General features: G+C 45.1%; 1 pseudogene; it reads right to left on the reverse strand.

Annotated features, from left to right (window-relative positions):
- Positions 1–1,234: 1,234 nt before the first annotated feature.
- LOC116555835 lies at positions 1,235–4,229 on the reverse strand (annotated as a pseudogene).
- Positions 4,230–9,047: the final 4,818 nt, after the last annotated feature.

A 9,047-nucleotide genomic window follows, 5' to 3' on the forward strand; every position in this document is an offset into this window, starting at 1 on the left:
GCCAGGAACTGCTGCCTCCCTCCCCTCTTTCTTCTTTTGCATGGCTTTATTGAGCATAATTGATGTACAGTAAACTGCACAATTTGATGGGTTTTGACATATGTCTGTCCCTATGAAATGAACACCACAATCAAGACAATGACCATCTCCATCACTCATTTCCTTGTGCTCATGGAAATCTCCTCTTGCTGCCCTCCTGTCCTACTCCTAGCCAACCACTGACTCTCTGTCAGTCACTATATATTAATTCACATTTTCTAAAATCGTATGCATGTAGAATCATACAGTACGTGCACTTTTTTGGGTCTGTCTTCTTTCACTCAATGTCATTGTTTTAAGGCTCATCTATGTCATTGTATAAACAGTTTGTACCTTTCTATTGCTGAGTAGTATTCCATTATATGACTGTACTACAATTTGTTTACCCATTCATCAATGGACTTTGAGTTGTTTCTAGTTTGGGGGCTATTACAAATAAAACTGCTATGAATGTTCATGTACAAGTGTTTGTGTGAATATATGCTTTTATTTCTCTTGGCTAAGTACCTAGAGGTCGAATGACTGGCATATGTTCAATTTTTAAAGAAACTGCCAACTGTTTTCCAAACTGGTTGAACCATTTTCTATCCCTGCCAACTGTTTATGAGAGTTGCAGCTGCTCTATGTCCTTGTCAACACTAGGTATTGTCAGTCTTTTTAATTTTAGCAATTCTAGTGGGTGTGTAGTAATATCTCATTGTAATTTTAATTTGCATTTTTCTAATGACTAATGATGTTGAGCATCTTTTCATATGCTTACTTGCCATCCAAACATCTTGTTTGGTGAACTGTCTCTTCAAGTTATTTGCCCCTTTTTTTTGTTTTATTTTTGTTTTTTGAGACAGTCTCACTCTGTTGCCTAGGTGCCCAGTGCAGTGGTGCCATCTCAGCTCACTGCAACCTCTGCCTCCTGGATTCAAGCTATTCTCATGCCTCAGCCCCCCAGGTAGGTGGGATTACAGGTGCCCACCAGCACATCTCGCTACTTTTTGTATTTTTGGTAGAGATGGGGTTTCACCATATTGGCCAGGCTGGCCTTGAACTCCTGACCTCAAGTGATCAACCCACCTTGGCCTCCCATAGTGCTGAGACTACAGGTGTGAGCCACAGCACCTGACCCATACTTCTTCATTTTCATAGCAGGACATCTGAAGCACAAAAGTTTTAAATCTTTTTAATTTTTATTTTATTTATATTTTACAAGAGCACAAATTCATGTCTGTTTATTGACTTTTCATTAGTTTAAATCCTTGAGGAGTACAGCATCACTTGGATTCTGTGTCCAATAGCCTTAGCAGGAAGATTCCTTCAGAACTTGGCACCAACCATGCCACTGTTTCTGTGGGCCCGAGTTACCTTTCCCCAGGTTACTCTGGTTTGGTTTGGTTTGCCGACAGGGGTCACTGTGTTCTTTGCTTTGTATACATAAGTGCACCTCTTGCCCAAATGGAATTCTGTTTCATCTCGGGCATGAACACCTTCAACTTTAAGAAGAGCTGTGTGCTCCCTTTGCTTCCAGAAACCCTGCTGATAGCCAGCAAAAATGGCCTTGGACCATATCTTCCAGACATGTTTCCTTTTAGAAGTCCTGTTCCCAGCAGGCCTCCACAGGATCCAAGATGGCAGGAAACTGTTTTTTTTTTTTTTTTTTTTTTGAGATGAGTCTCACTCTGTTGCCCAGGCTGGAGTGCAGTAGCACGATCTTGGTTCCAGGGTTCCTGTGATTCTCGTGCCTCAACTTCCTGAGTAGCTGGGATTACAGGTGTGCACCACCACACCCAACTAATTTTTGATTTTATTAGAGATGGAGTTTCACCATGTTGGCCAGGCTGGTCTTGAACTCCTGACCCCAAGTGACCAACCCACCTTGGCCTTCCAAAGTGCTGGAATTACAGGCATGAACCACTGCACCCAGCCCACAAAAGCTTTAAATCCTGATGAAGATTTTTAGATTAAGGTATTGATGTTTATCTTTATAGCTTGTGCTTTTTGTCTACTATTTAGGAAATCTTTGCCAAATCCAAGGTCACAAAGAATTTCTCCTGTGTTTGCTTCTGGTCATTTTATAGTTTTAGTTCTTACATTCAGGTCCATGATCCATTTTGAGTTAATTGTTGTCTATGGTGTGAGGTGAGGGTCTAGGTTCAGCCATTTTCTTCTAAGATTCCTGGTGCTCTGAGTCAGTATTCTGCCCTCTCCCCACCATACCTCTGTATCCACCTCTTCATGAAGCTATCACCTATTCCAGTCTCTTATGTCCCCTATAATACATTCTTTAGCCTCTGACCTCCTGCTGTATACTCAAGCACTTGGGGACAGAGACCCCTCTCACCCTGCACTGTATGTCATGGGGCATCATTTGGTATTGGTCACAGAGGCAAAGACTAGATGACATCCCTTTGAGGCCATTTTACTCTTGATGGCTATTTCTGGTGACAATTTGCCATCCCAAATATCTATCTGCAGCAGTGACAGCCAAAGGATATGGAACTTCCCACCGGGACAGAAAACCAACCAGATGTCAACCGGCCTGATACCCTTGCTGGCACGTGCAGAAACCCTTAGCACAGAAGGTATGCAGCCTTCCAGAATGAAAATCTTCATTTTAGGAGTAAGAAAACTGAGGTTTCACAAGATCCAGTGGCCTGCTTAAGGTCACTCAACTGGCTCATCACAGAGGACCTGACTCCAGAACATGTCTCGACCTCTGGGCTACACTGCCAGGCTCCTGGCTGTCACTGTTCTGAAAAGCCCTGGGCTCAGACCTTCTGCTCCCAAGCCAGAGGTTTCCACCCTGTAAATGCCGCAAGTTGCCTGTGGAATTTTCCTACCACCAAGACAAAATGCAGCCCCACATTCTTTTATGGTTTCAAAGGAAAGGAACTTCAATGGATGAGGAGTTTCAAAGGGTGTATTTAAGGTCTTGGGTGCAAGTCAAAGAACTGGGTTTGGGAGGGGCTGGTTGGCCCCTTTTCAAATGGATCCAGGCTTTATTTTTTTCTTGTGGCCTTTGTTGGGTCTAGAAAGGAAGTGCTCCTGGAGGGTTTGGGTGTCAGTTCACAGCACCAGGGCTGTGGTGGAGAGGAAGTAAAGGCTGCCTAGATGTACCTTCCTTCAGCTCTGCCTGCCCCAGGCCCTCCACAGTGCCCTGCTGTCTCCCTCAGCACCCAAGTTTCTCAACCTGGACAATTTCCAACCTTTTCCCCAGCCCTTTCATTCAGGCTCTTCACCAGGGGCATATCCTTCTCCTAGCCCTCAGCTCTGCATGCACAAATGCCTTTCCTCTCAGGGGACCAAGACCTAGCTTGGATCCAAGTTTCTGTGAGCTGGGCAGGCCTGTTTCCTGCCTTGGCACCCCTCAGGCTTGGCCATACTTCCATGTGCTAAGCCTGTCTCCAAGGCTCAGTCCTGAAAAACCTCTTCACCTGTGGCCTGAAACTGGTAATTAGGTCTCATCGCATTTCCCTCTGCATAGCTTTCCCATGTGTCTTATCTTCCCATTTAAATTGTAAACTCCTCCTGGTCACAGACAGGTCTGACTCTTACTCATTGCATTGTATCTCCTCCACATCTGGCATCCTCCACACAGCCCAAATCTATAGATTGTTGTTTGTTGTTGTTTTTGAGACAGAGTCTTGCTCTGTCACCCAGGCTGTAGTGCAGCGATGTGATCTCGGCTCACTGCAACATCTGCCTCCTGGGTTCAAGCTATTCTCATGCCTCAGACTCCCAAATAGCTGGGACTACAGGTGCGCACCACCACGCCTGGCTAATTTTTTGTATTTTTAGTACAGATGGGATTTCGCCATGTTGCCAAGGCTGGTCTCAAGCTCCTGAGCTCAGGCAATCCACCCACCTCGGCCTCCCAAAGCGTTGAGATTACAGGCGGGAGCTACCGCGCCTGGCCAGTATGGATTGTTTCAGTTTGATTTGCCCAGGTCCAAGTTTTGGCAGGAGAAGGTGGGAGGTTTGCAAGCTGCAGTTTACAGTTTTCCTATAAGTTCCGGGAAGGAAAGAGGCAGTGGAGGCACAGAAATGCATGCCCCTGTCAGGGATGGAGGCTTGGGGGTTAATAAAGCTGGCATTCATTTCTGAAGGTGAGAGAAATAAGAGCGTCCACTGAAAAGAGGTCTTGAGCTCAGAGCTTACACCTCACGCTGGAGCACCTCTGCCCCCAGGAACGCCTCCATTGTGCCACACGGAGGGAGAGTATGCGGCTGGGATGATTACATAGCACATGCACAAATCTCCACATGCCAAGCCCCAGGAAAACATGCCACATCCTCCAAACTGTGCTGCTCTGGAAAGGATCTGTTTGTGTGAAGCTTCTACCTATCTGTGTGAACTGGATTTAAGTAATTCAGAAAACATGCATGCCATCTGTCGTATAGGATACTTCTGGGGAGCTGCTGAATGAACCAGGCTTGGTCTCAACTCCCAGTTAACTTGCTGCCCACTAGAGAAGATGACACATGAACACACTTGAGTATGATACAAGGCTCTAAAGGAAGGACATCTTCCCTAGGGAAGAGACATTTAGGATAAGACTTCCAGAAGGGTAGAGATTAGAGAAGGAAATTTCAGGAGGAGTAATGCGTGTGAGCAAAGGCAGGGAGGGGGATCACCCCAGGCATGCTCAGGGGACAACAAATGGCCCATGTTGCCTAATATAGGTGAATATAGGGATGACGAGGCTAAGATATTGGCTTGGGACCCATTTATCAACATCCTTGAAAGCCAGCTTAATGCTTTATGGGCACGACCTCGCTGAGTCAGCCAAGTAGACCTAGCTTTGCTGCTTCATAGATGGGCAACCTTGGGCAAGTTGGTTCCTCTCCCAAAGCCTGTTTCTTCATCAGTAAAACCAACTCAAAGGCTAGCTATAAGGAGTAAGTGAAGATATTGCTTGTGATATGCACAGCAGGTGCCTGCTTACAGTAAACGCCCAACAGATGATTATTGTTAATGTTGTCTGTTCAGGCTCTGTGGGCCTTCTCATAGGATGGATCGTTTCTGAGCCAAAGAGCAGCAATGCCTCAGCAGCCTCAAAGGTTGGATCAGAAGAGTGGCGTCAGGAAGACCAGGTGCGAGGCTGTTGCAAAGGCCCAGGTGAGAGCTTAAAAGTTCTGAACCCAGGTACCAGCAGAACTGGGGTAAGGAGGAAAGATGATGTGGGTCAACAGTACTAACAGGTATCAAACTTCAAGACAGGGTTGGGCAAAGCCCATGTAACTGTGACAGAAGTAGAGACACCTAAGAGGGCCACACATAGCCATTATCTCATCCCCCGGATAAGCCCCTGCCATAGCTGAATCTCTGGCCTCAGGGATCCCAGCATTGAGTGGGGAGCAGAGGAAGGGATGGGTGTGAAGCCTGGATGGTGCTCAAACAGGTACAGTAGACAAGTAGTGCTGGGGGCTGTGTCAGGAGATAGTTGGGGGACTCTAGGGGTAGGGGACAACTTTCCAAAACTCCCTGGAACAGAAAACAATGCCCAGCTCTATCATACACACAGTATGTGATCCTGAATCCACTATCCTATTTTGTGCCATTTTTTTCTCTTTTTCTTGTTTCTTTTTCTTTTTTTATTTTTTTGAGACAGAGTTTCGCTCTTGTTGCCCAGGCTAGAGTGCAGTCAGCTCACAGCAACCTCTGCCTCCTGGGTTCAAGTGATTCTCCTGCCTCAGCCTCCTGAGTAGCTGGGATTACAGGCATGTGCCACCACGCTCGGCTAATGTTGTATTTTTAGTAGAGATGGGGTTTCTCCATGTTGGTCAGGCTGGCCTTGAACTCCCGACCTCGGGTGATCCACCCACTTCGGCCTCCCAAAGTGCTGGGATTACAGGTGGAAGCCACTGTGCCCAGCTTGTTTGTTTTTCTTTTGCATTAATTTTTTTTATTATTGTCTTTTTTCTTCTCTAAAAATTGAAAAGTTATACATGGTGTTTCTTTTTCTTTTTCTTTTTAGTGGCTGCCTTGGAAATTACCACATGCATACTTATCAAGGTCTAAAGTTAGTCAAACACTTTACCTTCCTCTTCAGTGATACAAGACTTTAAAGCATTTTAACTCTTTACTCCCCTCTTGACTCTGTGTACTTTGATTCTGTCTTGTTTTGTTGTAACCTTGGAAAACCTTAGAATAATTATTATGTTATACAGTCCGTGTTTGCCTAGCCCTACCCACATATTTACCATTTTCTTAGCTCCTGATACCCTCTTACATCCTAGATCTTCTATCTGGGATCATTTTCCTTCTGCCTAATGTACATCCTTTAGAATATAATTTAATAAGAGTTCCCTGATTATAGATTCTCAGTTTTTGTTTTTCTGATAATGTGTGTGTTTGGTGCTCATTTGTGGAAGGTATTTTCGCTGGATAAAGAATTCTAGGTTGTCAGGTCATCCCCCCTCTACCTTTCTATGTGGAGGTCGACAAATCAGCTGTTAGTCTAAGGTACACTGATATTTTCCCTCTGGTTCTCTGTCTCTCATATGAGAGTGATGTGTGTGTATTCTGCAATTTACAATATGCTTTAAAATATGTATTTCTTTCTTTTTTTTTTTTTTAATTCTGCTTAGAATCCTTTGGGATTCTTAACATCTGTGGATGCTATGTCTTATCAATTCTGAAAAAATTCTCAGCCAATATTTCTTCACATATTGCCTCTCTCCATTCTCCCTCTCCTTTCCTCCTATAACTCTTGCTAATCATAGGCAGCTCTCTTCCATGTCTCTTAACTTTTCTTCCATATATTTTGTCTTCTGGTCTCTCTGTGCTATTTTCCGTTGCTTTTTTCTTTTCTTTTGTTTTCTTTTTTTTTTGAGACGGTCTCACTCTATTGCCCAGGCTGAAGTACAGTGGTGTGATCTCAGCTCACTGCAACCTCTGCCTCCCAGGTTCGAGTGATTCTTGTTCCTCAGCCTCCCCAGTAGCAGGAATTACAAGCCTGCACCACCACGCCTAGCTAATTTTTTGTTTGTCTGTTTGTTTGAGACAGAGTCTCACTCTGTCGTCCAAGCTGGAGTGCAGTGGTGCGATCTCAGCTCACTGCAACCTCCACCTCCCAGGTTCAAGTTCAAGTAATTCTCCTGCCTAAGCCTTCGAAGGAGCTGGGATTACAGTGCCTGCCACCACACCCGGTTATTTTTGTATTTTTAGTAGAGGCAGGATTTCACCATGTGGGCCAGGCTGGTTTCAAACTCCTGACCTCAACTGATCTGCCCACCTTGGCCTCCCAAAGTGTTGGGATTACAGGTATGAGTCACTGCGCTGGCCTCCATTGCTTTTTTCTAAGCCATCTGCCAGTTCACAAACTGTCTTTTTCACTGCATTTAAAAATTTCAGTTACGATATTTTTTTCACTTCTGAAAAATATACCCCTTTTTCAAGTCTGCTGAAAATTTGCTTCCTTCTTAAATCTGTTAGGTCACTCTTTATAGTTTTCTACTCCCTACAGCTATTTTCAAGCTTGTCTTTTATTTTGTTACACATGGTAAGTATGTTTTCTAATCTAGGCTGGATAATTCCATGATCTGAAGTTGTTGTAGATCTATGCCTTCTGTCTGTTGTTTCTGCTGGTTCTCATTGCTTTCTTGCATGCTAGCTTATTTGGGGCTTATATACCACTGAGTATATTTGAAAAAACTTGTCGGTGGGTACTGGTTGAGGCCTAGGATGAATATGCCTCTCTCCAGGGAGGATTGATGGGTCCTTCTGCCAGGTGCCAGGGGCATTAGCAGTCCAGCGGTACTTTATTTTTTATTTATTTTATTTTATTTTTTGACAAAGAGTCTCACTCTGTTACCCAGGCAGGAGTGCAGTGGCACGATCTTGACTCACTGCAACCTCCCAGGTTCAAGCAATTCTCTGTCTCAGCCTCCTGATTAGCTGAGATTACAAGCACCTGCCACCATGCTCAGCCAATTTTTTTGTATTTTTAGTAGAGATGGTGTTTCACCATCTTGGCTAGGTTTGTCTTGAACTCCTGGCCTTGTGATCCACCCTCCTCGACCTCCCAAAGTGCTGGGATTACAGGCATGAGCCACCATGCCTGGCCTATTTTATTTTAATTTTTAAGACAGAGTCTCACTCTGTCACCCAGGCTGGGGTGCAGTGGCACAATTTCAGCATACTGCAGCCTCCACCTCCTGGATTCAAGCAATTCTTCTACCTCAGCCTCCTGAGTGTGGCTGGGATTACAGACATGTGCCACCATGCCCGACTAATTTTTATATTTTTAGTAGAGACGGGATTTCACCATGTTGGCCAGGCTGGTCTTGAACTCCTGGCCTCAGATGATCCGCCTGCCTCAGCCTCCCATAGTGCCAGGATTATAGGCACGAACCACCACACCCAGTGGTTCATGAGTAGAGGTTTTATGAACCACGCAAATGATATGAACTTGGGCCGCCAATCTAAGTGATGGCCAGCTTGTGCTTACCACATCTCAGGGACATCTCCTCCCCTTTTCTCTTACATTCCCAAAGCAGGGAGACCTGTGAGAGTGCCAGCTTAATCTAGGAGAGCCTCCTGATAAATTCCCCACTGGGGACAGGCCTTTAGTTTCGACATTTGTCACACTGGCCCACAAGATCATTAAAACTGAGGTTCTTGGCTGGGTGTGGTGGCTCATGCCTATAATCCCAACACTTTGGGAGGCCTAGATGGGAGGATCACTTGAGACTAAGAGTTGGAGACCAGCCTGGGCAACATGGTGAAACCTTCTCTCTACTAAAAAATACAAAAATTAGCCAGGGATGGTCGCATGTGCCTGTAATCCCAGCTACTCATGAGGTTGAGGCAGGAGAATCACTGGAACCTGGGAGGTGGAGGTTGCAGTGAGCCAAGACCACGCCACTGCCCTCCAGGCTAGGTGACAGAGAAAGACTCCATATATTTTTTAAGAAGAAAAAAAAGAAAAAAGAAAACCTGAGGTTCTCACTTATATATCAGCAAACACCCACAGTGTCAAAATGACTTCAGTGCTTATTACTTGGCTAGGTTCT

Source organism: Sapajus apella, unplaced genomic scaffold (assembly GCF_009761245.1).
Source record: "Sapajus apella isolate SASKATOON/1434 unplaced genomic scaffold, GSC_monkey_1.0 scaffold15, whole genome shotgun sequence".
NCBI classification, from domain to species: domain Eukaryota; kingdom Metazoa; phylum Chordata; class Mammalia; order Primates; family Cebidae; genus Sapajus; species Sapajus apella.